Source organism: Papaver somniferum, chromosome 8 (genome assembly GCF_003573695.1).
Source record: "Papaver somniferum cultivar HN1 chromosome 8, ASM357369v1, whole genome shotgun sequence".
Classification (NCBI taxonomy): Eukaryota; Viridiplantae; Streptophyta; class Magnoliopsida; order Ranunculales; family Papaveraceae; genus Papaver; species Papaver somniferum.
In genome coordinates, this window is record NC_039365.1 from 77505010 (window position 1) to 77524678 (window position 19669).

Consider the following 19669-nt stretch of genomic DNA (forward strand, 5'->3'; position numbering starts at 1 on the left):
TTTCGTTAAGCCATAAATAATTTGTACAAACTAACATAAATCAACTTGCATAATTATTCACCTCAACCGGAAGCAATTGAAACAACATAGACATTAAAAGCACCGAAATTGCACCGAATTTTTTTAAGCCTAAATAATTGATACCATACAAATGCAAGATAACAATAGTTTTTCTTAACCGGAACCAATTGAATCACACACAACATCGATTGTACCGAAATTTTGTAAGCCTAAACAATTGATACCAAACAATAAATCAAGATAACAATAGTTTTTCTTAACCGGAACCAATTGAATCACACACATCCACACACACATCATGGAATAAACATCAATTGTACCGAAATTTTGTTAAGCAAAAGCAATAAATATATATGATATAAACTCAGGCTTTTCTTAAACATGAAAACAATTAACTAACAAGGTTGTTACCTCAAATTTCGCATCCACTTCTCCAATATGTTTGCATCTTCGTCCAGGGAGAATTGATATCGAAATATCATCATGTTGTCATCCTTATGCATAAATAAAAGAATAACAACAACCAACCTTTACCAGAGAAAGGTTGAAAATCGGTTTTAACAATTGCAAGCAAAAGTTGAAAACCGTCGAAACACATATGCTTTTATGCTAAACCAAAACCGATTCCACATATTGTGACTTTTTCACATATTGTTTATACCAGAACCCCTCATGATTCTTTGATAAAGCCTACCAACATGGGATAGAACTTAATCCTGCTAAATCAAAAAGTCACCCAAACCACAAGGGTTCACAATATATGAGATCGAGTATTAAGGTAGTAAAACCGAAATCAAACATCCCATAAACATACATAGCAATAAGATAAAAGCATTCAAGCACAGCCTATGTAAACCGAAAACTATCACAAGAAAATTATAAATCAAATAAGTTTATTCATAAAAGATAGTTTTCTTCATAATAGACTTTATTGAAATAAATCAAAAACTATTGTCTATTTTTCCTTTCTTTTCCAGCTTAATCATTGGGAAGAACATTCCTCAGAATCAAGTGCTTTTTGTCGTTCTTCTTCAATTTTTGATTCTTGGTCCCAAAACTCTGATTCAAATTATTGAATTCCATTAAGAGTTTCCATGTCTTTTCGAGTACAAAATCCCAGCTGTTTCTGAAAACAGTCAGGTTGTTTACCTAAACTTTCAAGGTGAACAAGAAGAGTCTTCTTGTTAGAATTTGGATAAATTCTTCTAACAACATCATGGTGGGATTGTAACCCAATCATTTTACTTGTAGTCTTATTAGTAACAACATTAATGCTCATCATTTCGTCAAAATCTTCTCCTCCGACAGATTTTCAGATTTTGCTAATTATGCACGGAAAACCGAGATGTCTCTTGATACCAGAAGATGAGATAGAATCTGATATCTTGATCATTTGGCTGACAATGATACCACAAAGATCTATTTGAGTATCCTCTTTCAACAGAAAATAGACAAACTCTGCAAACGTCTTATCTCAGACTGATTTATCTCTTGTACTTGCAAATATGGTTGCTAAAGCAAGTTTACCGAAAACTCTAAGATGAAAGGGTATATTCTTTTTAGGTAATCTATCATTTTTCCATGCAACCTTTTTTTCAATGAGACATGTTGAAATGGTATCGTGATCAATTTCAACTCTGGTAATCAGGTGATTACTTTCCTCACTGTACTTAATAGCATTAGAAATTGTCTTACAATCAATATAATAGATACATCGACCAACAAAAGTCACAAAACTAAGTTTTTTGTGATCAACATTGTGTATATTGGCATAGAACACTCTTACCAAATCAGGTGAATATTCTTCAAGATTAAAAAGATTCCCCCAGTTTCGATCTTGAACGAAATTCACATAATCCTTGTTTTGGACATCTGGATCAAACTTCTTTTCAGTAGTAAAGTCCATTCCCTTAAGTGCTTCGTATTTCCTGAAGAACGAGCTATCAATGAAACGTGCAAATTCATGCTTGTTATCAATACTATTAGGAAATCTGATTTCATCCATATTTTCAATTCTGATCCGTCATTAGCGGATTTAGTTCTTGATTTCCCTTTTTTCATACTTGCGAAAATATGAAAAACCCTAGTTATGGTTTTGAACAATCTTCCCCAATATGTTTGAATACGTAGCAAGAGATTATCTTTTATAGGAAGACTTGACATCAAAAACCGGAAATAACTAGTATTAGGAAAAAATCTCAAAATCAGAAATCGTGGCTTGTGGGGAAACAATTCCGATTTTGTATCTAGGTCTTTCTTTTGGAAAACCGATTTTCTATGGACCGGATCTTTATTTAGGGTTGATTCCATGTTTTTGTCCAATAATCTGTGTACTCTTTCATTACCATAATGTGATAATATCACTTTAAATTTATTCAAGAATTTACTAGAATGTACAGAAATAAAATTGAACAAAATATGATATTTGTTAAAAATATCATCAGAATCATAAACCATGTAATATTTCAAAAGATCACTTGCTTCATTAAAACAGTTGTGAGGTGTATGAAGCAAACCATTGTTAATAGAATTATTAACTAAAAACTTATTCCTTGTAGGAATACATATTTTCCAAAGTCGCACCCTAGATGACGAAATATTGACAGAATTGCATCTGAAAATGTACATATATATATATTGGTAGGCCATCCAAAATATATTTAAGATTCCAGATTTAACAGGAATAAAATAGACATTGTTCATACAGATCATAAAAGGGATCTTATGCATTTCCAAGATACAACCTGTTAGATAGGCCTTAGTATCATTGTTACTCAGCATAACGATATACAATCCTATGTCTACCAAAGGATTATGTAAGTCAGTCAAGACATACATAAGCATAATTCCTAACATGTTTAGGAATAAGAGTATTACATACTTCATACGTGATTTCCACCACGATCTTATAAAGTAGTCAAATCCTGATATTACATTAACTGAATCAGACATTAGATTCAATTCTTATAGGTTGGATCTTACCGAACACGGATTGTTAGATCTTTTTCGTGTTTGCCGACTCTGATACCAATTGAAAAGGAGAGGGTACCCAAATATACCACAAGCTAAAACTTTTCCTACCAATAAGTCATTTCTTCGAAAGTGATTGTCTATGGACTGAGTCGAGACAATACAACTAATCGGTTCACACTTCGTGTGATCGTCTATGGATACGAGATCGAGACAATACGAATTAACCAAACACAATAGGATTGCTTATCAAGTAAATAGGAATTAACGTTTGTGTAATTTACTTTAATTATAATAAAACAATTATAATGCGGAAATATAAAGTAAATGACACAGCAAGATTTTGTTAACGAGGAAACCGCAAATGCAGAAAAACCCCGGGACCTTATCCAGAATTGAATACTCTCAAGATTAAGCCGCTACCCAAAATTACACCTAACTTCGTATAGTTGAGACCAAGCAATTAAACCTATAGTTCACCTAGTTCCGTCTGTATTCCCACGGCTCCAACTTATAAATAAGTCACGTACTTGGAACAATTCCTTTGGTTCGTATTCCAAACAGTCAAGGAACAACAAATCTGTTTGGTATCAACTCTATTCAACCAAGTGATATGAGTCGGACAAAGGCTATTCCGTTTATCTTAACATAAACTCCTTCGTCAGGTCCTTAGATCTATCTTATGTTCAATTACCGAAGTAATCGTTTAAGATTAAGCCAAAAACACTTTTAATACAAAGAATTGTGTTGATGCCAATCCACTCAACTAATCAATCTAATCTACCACAAGGATAAACGGAGTATTAATTGGATTCTCTTTTACCAAAACAAGTATTGTGCACACCAAAGATTATAAACCCAAGTCAGATCTTCAATATCTTCTTTGTCTTCAGATTTTCTTAAATCTTCAATAAAAACCTGCACACAATCACTTGAATCTCTTGTGATCAATCACGCACAGAACAGAGTTTGTTAACAATGGATTATCACAAGATCGTCTTTAGAACTAACAACAGTCTAAAGATCCATGTCGAAACTCTGAACTAGTTTGAGTGAATCTTATATCAGAAGAGAAGATCCTCAAGCATAAACAAACTAGGTGCAATCAGATTTCAACCATCGTTAGTCAATCAAATCAATCGGAAAAAAAAATATAAACCGCAATTATCTAGTTTCCCACCAACGGTACACGCTAGAGATTCTCAATCCCAAAGAAGACTTTAATTAGGTTACTCTCCTCTCCGAATAGGCGGCTACACCAGTAACAACACTAAAAGAGGAAGTCTGTTGTTACGAAGGATTAGTTTTCTAGAAAGGAAAACTTCAAGTATTTATAGACAAGGAATTTTGGACACCAAGGAATTTCCAGAACCGAAAATATTCTCAATATATTCATTAAAGCACAAATTCGGTTTCTATAATTCCTGGAAATGCTCTGTCCAAAAATAATGATCGAAATCTCTCGGAAAATGTAATTAGTAAATGCACATTACTAATTCTTATGTTTCCCTACAAAATGAAATTAATGACCTTAATTAAAAGATTGTTAACTTACTTATGTTTAGTTCCTGGGATTTTCTTCCTTTAACTATTAAGGAATAACTTTGAACAATTAAAGAAATAAACATTCACAGCACGTGTTCAAAGTATGTCGACATCCTTACTTTGTAAGTTCTCTTTCACACTTACAACCTTGAAACCGATTTTCCACACTTCCAAACAAGTTTAGAATTAGTTCATCTGACTTTCAAGAACTATGTGATTGATCAAACAAACATTCAATCACAATCATGGGTTTAACGGTTATACCAAAACAAGTTTCGGTTCTACCTCCATGTGAGTACTCTGCATAGTTACACTAGCTTTCCAAAATTCGGTTGACTAGGTACTAGGATCGGTTCCCCTTTCCCAAATTTGGTCAGACATAACACAAACCCGATCATACCATCTCAGGTGATTACTTAAGATCGGTTCCACTAATAAAAGTCATACCAATACATAAGTCAGGCCTTTGTGAATAGTTCTACCAAGAATAAAAACAAGTTGTGAGCGGTTATACTCAATCACACATATTGGTTGTTCATAAGATATGCAATGAATAACAAAACCAATAACACCTGGAAATTTCCTTTTCGGTTCACAAACAAGTTTATGAACTTACTTCCTTAGAACACATGTAAACATTGTTCCCTAGGATGAAATCCTCACCTCATACCCATACATAATCACAATAGCATTCAAACGATTATGGCGATGTCTTATCTATAAAGTTTAATGGTTAAGCAATAAACCTCGTATTTTGTATTTCTTAATACTATGTCTATCTAGAGTTCAAATATGCTTCGCAATTATGTTTTCAATATGCATGGCTTGAAAGATACGTTATGGAATGAAACAGTTCAAGTCAAATGTCACTAACCTCAAGTGGAAGGATGATTGTTGTCGTTGTAGCTCCTTGCTTCTTCACATCTTCAAGTCTTCGCAATACTTGTAATGTCTCATATCCTAATACTTTCAAGCTAATCTATACAAAGTTGACTCTAGTACACAAACAAGCGACTCTTAACATGAGTTTTGATTCACTAAAATATGATAACCAAACTTGACATACCAACGCTTGGTGGGTTCAACCGAGCAATGCTCTAACAGTTGTTATTATAATTTAAAGTAAATTACACAAATATAAATTCCTATTTACTTGATAAGCAATCCTATTGTGTTTGATTAAGTACGAACCCTTTATCAAGTAAACATACTTTGTTGTTCTATTGTCTCGATCTCGTATCCATAGACGATCACATGAAGTGTGAACCGATTTGTTGTACTGTCTCGACTCAGTCCATAGACAATCACTTTCGGAGAAAGGACTTATAGGTGGAATTTTTTTAGATTGAGGTATATTTGGGTACCCTCGTCTTTTCACCTACATTCCTTTTTCCTTCCTTGTAAAACTCTTTTTATCACAAGTTTGCTTGTAGAGCTTGCTTTGTGAATTTCTCTCAGAAACCCATATTTGTATGGAGACTCCAAGCATTATGACTTCTGATGGAAAAGAGGTTAATACGATTGTAAAGCCATCAATTATGAAGGAAAAAGATAAGGGATAATTGGTGTTTGGTACTCAGGTTTTTACCAACACTAAGCTTTGGTCTAATATTTGTCCAACGTTAGGGCTTGGTACCTGGACTGGACGTTGACCCGCGTTGACTAGGCTAAGTCTAAACTTCCGTTTAATAATTATTAACAAAATCATATAAAATTTAACTATTAAATAATTTTCTATCATACCCTTCAGTTTTCTTAATATTTACAAAAATCTCATTGTAAATAACGAAAATCTTTTTCTCTTCCTTCTCCAAACCTACACCACCACCACTTGCTCTGTTTCCACTCTCTATCTCACGGGCACTATCTACCACTGCAATCACCAGCACAATCACGATCTAATTATTTGTATTTCCGAGAATATATATCTTCAAGTTACTACTATGAATCACTCCCTTAAATACCTAATATCCCCTTCTGATTATTTGTATTTCAACATCTTTCAAAACAACCAAACCCTAATTTTTATTTAATAAAAATTACCCACAGAAATTCAGCGAAAACCCTTTTTCTTAAACACATATAAGATTTGAATCCCTATAAAAATTTACTCAAAAAATTAAGATTCATATTTTTAATTCAGAAAATCATGGTTTTTTCACCATCCTTACAATCATTTACAACAGAAGCCATTAGTTTTAGATATTCATCATCATCGAACTGTTGGCTCGATTTGTAATGGTTTTGGAGAAGGTTTGAACTACCAATGAGTGTGAGGCTATTTTTCAGTCAAGAAATGGGTTAGTGGTGGGAATGAAACCTTGTACGCATACCGGTTCGTGTACTGGCGTGAGATTCAGGTCCGGGAATTTCTTCTGAGTTTCAAGGTATGTGTACCAGTTCGCGTACTGGAAAACCCGTTAGAGCACTGCTCGGTCGAACTCGCATGCGTTGCTATCTCAAGCATGTTTGTCAATGTTAGTGATCAAAACTATAAGTCTTGATTTCGAGTCTACTATTAGCTAAGTCTCGTACTAGGATAGAAAGTGTAGTTGAGCTCAAGACTCCATCGCGATCATCATACAAACACGAAGAACTACTCAAGGAACTGGTGGAGCTTCATCGACTAAAAGGTATGTGGAGACATGAACTTATATATCACTCAAAATTCTATGTACTCTATCTCCTATCTTGATTCAAAAGTCGTTTTGCTATATAGACTTTGATTATACACATTTGCTATTTCGAGCTGAGTTTATCTCGCTTATCTATTTCTCGAAATATGTGTTGGTAAGCTTTCGCTTTGGAAAAGTTCATATTTACTAGTGACGAAAGTCATGATAAGTTTCAATAACTTGAAAATGTCTTTGAAAAAAAATGGTTTGTGAACAACAACTATATAACATCCTCTAAGAATGTTTCAAATGATTGAAATGAGAGTTTAGATTATATAAACATGGTTGGATATAAGCATTATGAGGTAACTCATACATGTATAAGTCCTTATTCCTTGAACCAAAGTATGCGTACTTTGCTGCTCAGGAAAACCGGAACAGAGTCCGCGAACCCATTCCGCGTACTGTCGGGGGTTCTCTTCCCGAGAAAATCTGTTGGAGTTTGTGAACTATTTACAAACTTATTCCGGGTACTTAAGTCGGGGTACCAGACCACGTACTTAAGTTGGTTATTTTCTAAAAACGATTATTTGTGAACTTAAACTTATATAAACTAAGGAATGCAAGTTTGCAAACCATGGCTATAAAGTTCATGAATCGATTCGAGTGAATCAAATCGTTTGTCTTTCAATTATGTCTATTCTAAAGATCTAAGCAATTGAACAAATTTCTTAGTTCATTTGAGTCATTTTAACTAGTTGTGGTAAATAAGAATATGGTTGATATGAAAGTGCTCATATGGCTGACCATTTGGTTAACTACTGTTGAACCAACTAAATGTACAAGTTTGGGTACGGTTACACAAACCTTGAAATGTGCATTTCATTTGTGTGTAACAAGCTAAGTTTCGATCTAACGATTGAAAGATATTAGCTTGAATCTAATCAGGTTTCATCTAACAGTGAATATTGAATGCTTTGTTACTAAGCTAACATTGATTGCAAAGCCTGATTTGAAAGACTATATAAGGGAGAACTCTAGTAACTGGGAAACCTAATCCCTATACCTCCTGTGTGATACTAGTTGTATTAGCTAGAGTCGATTCTCCATTAACCTTAGGTTTCTACCGATACCATGTAGGTTAACGACTTAAATACTTCATTGGGATTGTGAAGCCAGACCGATACTACTTTTCTTGTAGTTGTGTGATCTGATCTTGTTGTTTCTATCGTACTAAGTACAATCGTAAGGATTGACTTGAGATTGATTTCTCTGATAGGAAAGATATAAAGGTAGTCGCAAACATCTTCGTGTCATCGTTTGTGATTCACAAAAACTAGTTTTGCCATCATACGGTTTAGATTATTGTGAGGTGATAATACTGAGCTGTTCTTCGGGAATATAAGTCTGATTTATCAATTGGTTCCTGTTCACCTTGATTTATCAAAAGACGGAACAAAAACTCGTAGGTATTTCTGTGGGAGACAAATTTATTTATTACCATAGACTTTTCAGTGTGATACAAATTTGTTTATTAAAGTCTTCGACTTTAGGTCTTAGCAACTCTTAGTTATAGGTGAGATCAGCTAAGGGAATCAAGTGCGTAGTATCCTGCTGGTATCAGAGACGTAGGAACGCAACTGTTCCTTAGATCAGTGTGAGATTGATTGCGGTTCAACTACAGTCCAGACCGAAGTTAGCTTGTAGTAGGCTAGTGTCTGTAGCGGCTTAATACAGTGTATGTTCTATCTGGACTAGGTCCCGAGGTTTTTCTGCATTTGAGGTTTCCTCGTTAACAAAACTTTTGGTGTCTGTGTTATTTCTTTTCCGCATTATATTTTGTTATATAATTGAAACATCACAGGTTATGCGTTTGAATCAATCAATTGGGAAATCCAACCTTTGGTTGTTGATTGAAATTGATTGATACTTGAACATTGGTCTTTGGTACCGTTCAAGTGATTGTTAGAGCATTGCTCGGTCGAACTCGCATGCGTTTCTATATCAAGCATGTTTGTCAATATTAGTGATCAAAACTATAAGTCTTTATTTCTAGTCTACTATAACTAAGTCTAGGACTAGGATAGAAAGTGTAGTTGAGGTCAAGGACTTCATGGCGATTCATCATACAAGAAGAAGAACTACTCAAGGAACCGGTGGAACTTCTCGACAAAAAGGTATGTGAAGACTTGAACTTATCTGTTACTCAAAAGTCTATCTACTCTATCTCATACTTCTTGAGAAAAAAAGTCGTATGCTATATATAGACTTAGATTATACACATTTGGTATTTCGAGCCGAGTATACCTCGCCTATCTATATCTCGAAATATGTGTTGGTAAGCATTTCGCTTCGACCATGTTTATATTTACCTAGTGACGAAAGTCATGATATGTTTCAATCACTTTGAAAATTGCTTTGACGAGAATTGGTGTAACAACTGTATAACGTCCTCTAAGAATGTTTCAATGGTTGGAATGAGAGTTTAGATTATATAACCATGGTTGGATATAAGCATTGTGAGGTAACTCATACATGTGTAAGTCCTTATTCCTTGAACCAAAGCATGCGTACTTTGCTGCTCAGGAAAACCGCAACGGAGTCTGCGAACCCAGTCCGCGTACTGTCGGAGGTTCTCTTCCCGAGAAAATCTGCCGGAGTTTGTGAACTATTTACAAACTTATTCCGGGTACTTAAGTCCGTGTACCAATCCGCATACTTAAGTTGGTTATTTTCTAAAAACGATGATGGACATAAGTATTGTTGTGAAAACACATATGTGCATAAGTCATATCCCTTGAACCAAAGTTTGCGAACTTTGTTGATCAAGAGAAACCGGAAGAATGGATTGTTGCCAAGTCCACGAACTCAGTCCGCGAACTTCTGATAGACACATTTTTGTGTCTGACATAATCTCAATTGTATATATTATTAGTGCTCGATTTTGTATTTATTTTGGATTTTTATGTCTTTGTAGGTGTTTTTGGAAAAATAAGATTTTGCGGCGAAATTGGCTTGAAAAGTGTTTTTTGCGTTCATGGGAGGACATTTGCTATTCAGACTCACTTTGGATAAGGGGTAACCTAATTACTAAGGGGCATCTCATTTCTAGGCAGCTGCTAATCGCACCCCTACTCTAGATAGGGGGCGACCATCTTCAACATTTGAATTATCAATTTTGGCGGGAAAATTTGTGGCAGTGAAGAACAAATTAGGGTTCTTGATTTGGAGGAGTTTGAGGTTGATTAAACCTCTGATTTTCATAGGATAGACTCCTTATGGGTCTAGGAATCTGATATGGGTGTTGAAATCGATTAGACTGGGCTCAATCGACGGATTTTTATCACAACATAAATATATCGAAAGTCACGTGTGTGACCTGTTTTAGGGAATTTAAGAGAGATTAAAGTGCTATTAACCTTCCCAAAGATTTGAATCTATCTAAGGAAGAGTTTAGAATAAAAAGGAAAGCTCAGAAACGCGTAGAAATTCTAAAATAAGAAATTGGCGCAACTTTGCCGTGAAGAGAGGGGAAGAGATTTTGGAAGATTTGGGAGAGACTTAATCGGTATTTTTGATATAAATAGATTTGTTTGTCATATAGAAGGGGTGTAGAGAGTTTGGGGACCTGAGGAGAGCCAGAGAAGAATAAATCAGAGTTTTATCAAACTTTGTTTCTGCTGCTGCTACACAGCTCAAGAACGCGAAGAACATTGACGCACGGAAAACAGTCGCAAAACAGTATCGTTGTTAAACAGCAGAAGAGCAGTAACATTTATATACATCACTTAATCATTGTTCCTCTTTGTACCAGAGATCTGTAAAACTTTTACGTTGTTGCAAATCAGCTGCTTTACATCTTTCACTCTTTTAATCAACTTTTGAGCAACAAACATGTATTTTGAGCAAGTGATTAATATGAGGAGCTAAACCCCATTGCTTAGGCGATAGAGGAAGCTATTTTTCCAACAAAAAGTGGTATATTCTTATTTATTTATTTATCGCAATTATTTTTATGATTGTTTTGCCTTGAGTGAAAATTGTTTGAATGATTCTTGCTAAGCAATTGTTATTTCTTTTGATAGAGCATGCTTGGACCTAGGTTTTTGATGTTCTATGCTTCGGATTTACACTTGTTATTTTGAGAATCTACTTGTTGCAATAGTTTAGAATCAAATTGAACGAAAAAATTGCATGAATATAAATATTGGATTAAATCATTTTGAATTAGGAAAATAGTGGAATCTTAGCCTTAGTGTTCTTTTAATATTGATATCAACTTTGATTGAGTTTGCAATAATTTTTAGTGAGTTTTCTATTTTAATATTAGAATTTAAGTCTAATTAATATCCTTCACAAGTCTGAGAATCAAACCACTTTTACCACTATCTACAAATCACATCAATTTTTGGCGCCACCGACGCGGACTTGTTTTTAGGGTTTTAGATTTATTTTATTTTTATTATTTTTTTTCTTTTTTATGTTTTTGGGTATTTATCTTGTGTCTACAGGTTCTGGATCATAAAGAAAATTGAGCCAAAGAGTCTGGTGATTTCATAAAGACTTGGAGCTAAAGATTAAAGCAAAAAGAACAGAAAAGAAGACAATTTTAGTTTAGGGTTTGTTTATTTTCTTTTAGAAAAAAAAACTGTATTAGGGTTTGTTATTTTTGTAATTTTTCTTTACTTTTTTGGACTTTTGGACTTTGAGACATTATTTTTTTTTATTACTCTACGGAAGGGTACTTTAAACATAAACTGTTTGCAGAGAAGGAGGAAAATTACGATATTGTATCTGCACCTTGGGTTCGTACACTAGACATCGGAGTCAGTGGCCCGAGTCGACTACAACCGATTCATCCTCCGTCTGGAACGGGAGGTAAGATTCTAAACACTCGCGAATCCCCTGTCAGCGAGTTACTGGACTCTTTCGTATGCATATATGTTGAGGACTGAATACGGACATTTATTTTTCTAGTAAGGGCAAGGCCTGGCCATACAAGATAAGGGTTCGGATTTCATCACCGTTCTCTCCTTGCCCGCTTTAGGAACACGTAACCTACGCGAACCTAAGCCTTAAATTTTGACTAGAACGAGACCGATAGGGTAACGAGCTTAACAGGAAAGTCATTCGAAAAATATTGGTTACTATTTTAAGCATACTTCGAAGTTCTTGACGGTTTCTGTAAGTTGAATGCGTGACTGCGCCGCCTTGTAATACCGGTGAGGCCTTGGGTATCAAAGATCCACCGAGCTTCCCTCGCCTCTATTCAACTTACGTTAACTCAGATTGATTCCAGAGGGGTTTGCTTAAATTGTAACGAATTCCCGTTCGAAGGATTAGAAGCTGGTATAGAAACAATCTAAGTGGAGCCATCATGCTTTTTGTTTGCTAGAAATCAATAGGTTTGATTTGGTTGAGTCGGCCTTGATCTGTGTTTGCTTACCCTTCCAATTTAGAAAATTCTATTGTATGCCTGAACGTAAAAGAGACGCACTAGGTAGATTTGTTAAAGAGAAACCTAGTAGTTCGAAGCGTCTCGATTACCTTAATCTAGAAAGTCCGACTTTTGAAGAGTCTGTTTTTGAACGTCCTTTAACTGAGGAGAGAATCCCTGTTGCTCCGATAGCGCCAGAAATGGCAACTTTGAAAGCTTTGTTGAATCCAACTAGGACTACTCGTCCTTCGTGTATTAAGTTAGCTGAACCGGAGGCACCCTATGAACTGAAACCTGGGACCTTACAGATGCTCCCAATCTTTTTAGGGAAAGAAAATGAAAACCCTTATTACCATGTTAGGGATTTTGAGGAAATTTGTAGTACTCTAAGAATTAGAGGCTTAGATGATGAAGCTTTGAAACTTAGGTTATTCCCATTTTCCCTGAAAGATAAGGACAAGTCGTGGCTATATAGTTTGGAATCCGAGTCAATTGAGACATATGAACAACTTACATCTTCCTTTTTCAATAAGTTTTTCCCTAGGCACAAAACATCGTCTATTAGGACGCAAATATGCACATTTTCACAACAAGAGGGAGAATCTTTATATAAGTATTTGGAAAGGTTCAATGATTTATTATCCCAGTGTCCTCATCATGGTTTAGAAAAGGTTAGGCTAGTTCATATCCTTTATGAGGGTTTAGATTATTCCACAACGACCATGGTTGAGTCTCTATGCACTGGTGGATTCGAAAACCAAACTGTTGATGCGGCGATGAAATTTTTTAATAAAATCGCCGAAAAAACCCAACAATGGGAAAATAGTAGGGGACCCCAGAAAACAATTCTTTTAAGTAGAGTAAACGTTAATAGGGTATAAGGAGGCTATGAATCAGATGCCAAAATTGTTGCTATAGCAAAAAGGTTAGAAGCTTTAGAAGTGGGCCAGACTAGTGGTAGAGTGGAGACTTTTTGGGAAGGCCAGAATATTGAAGAGCAAGCCAATGCTCTTTATAATAACACTAGATTTGATAACCGTTAGAAGATTGACCCATATTCAGAAACCTATAATCCTGGTTGGAGAAACCATCCGAACCTTTCGTGGTCTAAGGGCCAAAGTCAAGGTCAGTTTAGTAATTCTAATGCTCCCCCAGGTTTTGGCTATACTAAGAATCCTTCAGGACTAGCTCAGTTTCAGAATCAGTCAGATAAGAAAATCCTAAGTTTAGAGGAATCTCTCGCCTTGTTAACTCAGCAAACTGCAAAATTTCAGTTATCCGTAGAACAGAGTCTACAAGCTAGTAACAGGATAGGACAAGAAAATAGTCAGGCTATTTCCGAGTTAAAAACCCAGGTTGGTCTGATAAGTGATTCTTTGAGAGAAAAAGGTAAGTTTCCTAGTCAAACACAACCCAACCCTAGAGGAGTTCATGAATTAGGTGCAAAACCATCGAATCAATTGAATGGTTAGAACCCTTAGAAGTGGTAGAGTTGTAGACAATAAGGTAACCATGCCCGATAGTGAACATACTGTAGTTCACCCCTCAGATCTCACCTCTCAGGACCAGTAGCTGAAGAGACTGATAAAGTTTCTGATGATGTGAATTCGGTTCCTGAAAGGTCTGATTTTATGCCTAGAGCCCCATTTCCTCAGCTATTAGTACCAACAAAGAAGGAATCGAACTTTAATGACATAGTGGAGGTTTTTAAGCAAGTTACCATAAACCTTCCTTATTAGATGCAATTAGGCAAATTCCTGCTTATGCCAAGTTCCTTAAGGATATGTGTACGCGAAAGCGAAAACTTAGCGTCCATAAGAAAGCCTTTTTAGCTAGTCACGTAAGTTCAATCATTCAGAACACCACAACTCCAAAGTACAAAGACCCAGGTTCTCCTACCATTGCTTGCACAATAGGTAACTTCCGGGTAGAAAAAGCTTTACTTGACTTAGGAGCCAGTGTGAACTTACTGCCATTCCATGTATACTTACAGCTAGGACTTGGTGAAATGAAACCTACTCAGATGACACTGCAGTTAGCTGATAGGTCTGTTAAAATCCCTCGAGGTGTTATCGAGGATGTTCTTATTGAGGTCGACAAGTTTATTTATCCAGTGGATTTCGTGGTCCTAGATACCCAACCTGTCCCTGACCCAGAGAACCAGATACCTGTGATTTTAGGTCGCCCATTTTTAGCTACGTCTAATGCGATCATTAACTGTCGAAATGGTGTGATGAGTTTATCTTTTGGTAATGACTATGGAGATGAACATTTTTAATGTCAGTAAGCAACCTCATGAGCTAGATGACACATGTGAAGAGGTGAACATGATAGCCTTAGTTCAGGAGTCATTACCAAACATTTTGTCTGAAGACCCATTAGAAAGTTGTCTATCCCATTTTGGTTTAGATTTTGACGACGATAGCACTATTGAACAGGTGAATGCTCTATTAGATTCTACCCCGTGTTAGACACTGATAGATGGAAAGCTAGGTTCGAACCGTTACCAGTTTCTGAGACTACCCTAATTCCTTCTTTAGAAGAGCCCCCAAAGTTGGACCTTAAACCACTACCCGATACTCTAAAGTATGTGTTTTTAGGCCCATCTGAGACTTTACCTGTGATTGTAGCTTCCGATTTGGATAGTGATCAGGAAAGTAGGCTAGTAAATGTACTTCAAGACAATAAGGAAGCTTTAGGGTGGACTATAGCAGACATTAAGGGTATAAGTCCTGTGTGTATGCATCAGATTCATTTAGAGGAAGACTCCAAACCTTCTAGGGAGATGCAACGTCGACTGAACCCTAACATGAAAGAGGTAGTTCGAAAAGAGGTGCTTAAGTTGTTAGATGCGGGTATTATTTACCCAATTTCAGTAAGTGGGTCAGCCCTGTTCAGGTTGTCCCCAAGAAATCAGGTATCACTGTAGTCCAGAATGATAATAATGAATTAATCCCAACCCGAGTGACCACGGGATGGCGTGTGTGTATTGACTATAGGAAATTGAACAAGGTCACAAGGAAGGATCACTTTCCCCTTCCTTTTATCGACCAAATGCTAGAGCGATTAGCTGGACATAGTCACTATTGCTTCTTAGATGGCTACTCCGGTTATAATCAGATCGTTATTGCCCCAAAGACCAAGAGAAACCACTTTTACCTTCCCTTTGGTACCTTTGCGTATAGACGCATGCCTTTCGGGCTATGTAATGCCCCTGCAACTTTTCAGCGTTGTATGATGAGCATATTTTCTGATATGGTAGAACGGTTTTAGAGGTCTTTATGGATGATTTTTCAGTGTTTGGTTCATCTTTCGATGAGTGCTTGCATCATTTGACATTAGTGTTGACTAGGTGTAAGGAAAAAATTTAGTGCTTAATTGGGAAAAATGCCATTTCATGGTTAAATCAGGAATTGTGTTAGGGCACATCGTCTCTTCAAAGGGTATAGAGGTAGACAAAGCCAAAGTTGACCTTATTAAGACTTTACAGGTCCCAAAAACCGTAAAAGATATTAGGTCATTCCTAGGGCATGCAGGTTTTTACCGTCGATTCATTAAGGATTTTAGCTTGATTTCTAGACCTCTTTGCAATTTGCTTGCTAAAGATGTTAAGTTTGTCTTTGATGATGCTTGTTTAGAGGCTTTTGAGAAGCTTAAAACTTTACTCACTACTGCCCCGATAGTCCAGGCACCTAACTGGAACCTACCCTTTGAAATTATGTGTGATGCTTCAGATTATGCTATAGGCGTTGTGCTAGGTCAGCGAGAAAAAAATTACTCCATGTGATTTACTATGCTAGCAAAACTCTGAATGATGCCCAAATGAACTATACAACTACCGAGAAGGAATTTTAGCCATCGTGTTTGCCTTGGATAAGTTTAGATCCTATTATTAGGTTCTAAGATCGTAATCTATACTGATCATGCTGCTTTGAAATACCTTTTGTCTAAGAAGGATACCAAACCTAGATTGATTAGATGGATCCTTTTGTTACAAGAATTTTGTCCAGACATTAGAGACAAAAGGGGTGCAGATAATGTAGTAGCAAACCACTTGTCTAGGCTAGTTGTTAGTTCCCCTAATGATTCCCTTCCTATAAGGGATAGCTTTCCTGATGAACAATTGTTCTCTGTTTCCCAATCACCTTGGTATGCAAATATAGTGAATTATCTTGTTACTGGTCGAATGCCTCAACATTGGGGTAAGCAAGATCGTTCTAGGGTTTTAACCGAGGTTAAGCGGTTCTTTTAGGACGATCCTTATCTGTTTAAGTATTTTCCGGACCAGATTATTAGGAGATGTGTATCTGAGAGTGACCAGTCTAGTATTATCTTCTTTTGTCATGAACATGCATGTGGGGGTCATTTTAGTGCTAAGAAGACTGCTGCTAAGATTTTGCAGTGTGGATTTTACTGGCCTTCGTTGTTTAAAGATTCCCATAGTCATTGTGTTTCTTGTGAGCGTTGCCAGAAGTTAGGAACCATTTCCCGTAGAAATATGATGCCTTTGAACCCTATTTTAGTGATTGAGGTCTTTGATGTGTGGGGCATTGATTTTATGGGTCCATTTCCTATTTCGTTTGGTTATCTTTACATACATGTCATTGTAGACTATGTGTCTAAGTGGGTTGAGGCGGTTCCCTGTAAAACGAATGACCACAAGGTCGTAGTCCAGTTTTTGAAAGAGAATATACTTACATGTTTTGGTACGCCGCGAGCTATAATTAGTGATGGAGGTTCACACTTTTGTAATAGACCGTTTGCTCTTTTAATGAAATAATACGGTATTACCCATAAAATAGCAACCCCATATCACCCTCAGACTAGTGGTCAGGTAGAGGTTTCCAATAGGGAAATTAAACGTATTCTAGAGAAAACAGTTAATCCAAATAGGAAAGACTGGTCGTCGAGGCTTACTGATGCCTTATGGGCTTACCGTACTGCGTTTAAGACACCTATTGAAATGTCACCTTATCGTTTAGTGTTTGGAAAGGCATGTCACCTTCTTGTTGAGTTAGAGCATCGATCCTATTGGGATATTAAGAACTTAAACTTTTCACTTGACAAGGCAGGAGCTCAAAGAAAGCTCCATCTCAATGAGTTGGACGAGATTCGTAGAGATGCATACGATAGTGCTAAGGAGTATAAGAACAAAATGAAACTTGTGCATGATAGGAATATTTTACGAAAGTCATTTTCTCCAGGTCAAAAAGTTCTTCTGTATGACACTCGTTTGCATCTATTCCCCGGGAAGTTGCGCTCTCGGTGGACCGGTCCTTTTGTGGTCTGTACTGTTTTTCCTCATGGCGCTGTTGAGATTGAGACACCAGATGGTGGTAGTTCTTCGAAGGTTAACGGTCAGCAATTGAAGCCTTTTTTAGGTCATTTTCCTACAAGTGATGTTGAGGAGGTCCCTATGGAGGACCCTGTTTACCTTGATTGACCATCGAGGCGATTTTGTATGTTGTATAATATTTTTGTAGGTTTTTGGTTATACTTCACCCAGGTACTATCTTTCCGACTTCTCTCTTTACTATTTCCTCATGTTACTTATATTTTTGGTACTGTTCTTTAATTAGAAACATTGAGGACAATGTTAGTTTTAAGTTTGGGGGTGGGGTAGAACTTTTTGTTACTTTTTCGTTGCAATAAATAAACTCCAGAGCCTAGAAATTTATGCCTATTAAGGATGGCACTAACCAATCTAAGTGGATGTAAGCATTTTGGTTGTAGGAGTTGAGGAACCAATATGACTAGATGGCAACATCTAAAGAGTCTATTCATAAAGCACAAAGCTCAGGTGTTAGAAATAACATGATAGTTTCACCATATCTCGTTGAGTCCTTTTCACTTCTGTTTTTATTTTGTTTTGTTTTTAAACTATGTTTCTCTAAGTGATTAGGTGGGGCTCACGATTCAAGTTGTTACCAATGCTAGGGTGATCGAGATACAAAAAAAAAAAAAAGAAAAAAAAGAAACTGAGACCAGATCATTAGACCAACTGGAATAAATTTCAATAAAGTCGACCACTGGAACCCTTGTATATGCCAGTTGTGTTGACCTAGAGTTAGGATTATCAATCATTGGTTCCCTTGTATATGCCAGTGTGTTGACGTTAGTCAGACTAGTATCTCAGTCCATTAGGATAGGTTCATTTTGGCGGAGGCCTTCAGACAGATATGAGAAACACCATTCACCTAGTAAACATCAAAACCATCTATGTTTTTCTCTATATCCATCTTCTTGATCTATCCATGTGATTAGTTTTGACTCCGGATATTGATGTCCATAGTGCGACTACCTGAGTAGAGCTCTGTCACTTCATATGAATTTTAGTATGATTGAGTGCGAACTCGTGTACAACAATTGGAATTTCGCATCAGGGTACTTCCTCCTGTAGTCAATAAGTATGCCAACCAAGGAGATTCTTTAGTGCCTTCGAAGGTTCTGTGTAGATACCTAGGGTCTGGAGTATAAAGGTTTTGTGGGTATACCTATGGTAAGCCCTCCGGAGACAACACTCCGCCACTAGAGACACCTAGGGGTTTAAAGGCTTATTGCATACGCTAAATGCAACTGACAATGCCTGCGACAGTGAGTTAGGATTTTATTTCTATTTTATTTTTGCTCGAGGACTAGCAAATAATAGGTTTGAGGGTATTTGATAGACACATTTTTGTGTCTGATATAATCTCAATAATATATATATTGTTAGTGCTCAATTTTATATTTATTTTGGTTTTTATGTCTTTGTAGGTGTTTTTGGAAAAATAAGATTTTGCGGCGAAATTGGATCGAAAAGTGTTTTTTGCGTTCATGGGAGGACATTTGCTATTCGGAATCTCACTTTAGATAAGGGGTAACCTAATTACTAAGGGGCATCCCATTTCCAGGCAGCTGCTAATCGCACCCCTACTCTGGATGGGGGCGACCATCTTCTACATTTGAATTATCCGTTTTGGCGGGAAAATTTGTGGCAGTGAAAAACAGATTAGGGTTCTTGATTTGGAGGAGTTTGAGGTCGATTAAACCTATGATTTTCATAGGATAGACTCCTTATGGGTCTAGGAATCTGATATGG

The 19669-nt window shown here is 36.5% G+C and overlaps 1 pseudogene; it reads right to left on the reverse strand.

The window, feature by feature from the left end:
- Positions 1-13152: 13152 nt before the first annotated feature.
- LOC113307077 lies at positions 13153-13252 on the reverse strand (annotated as a pseudogene).
- Positions 13253-19669: the final 6417 nt, after the last annotated feature.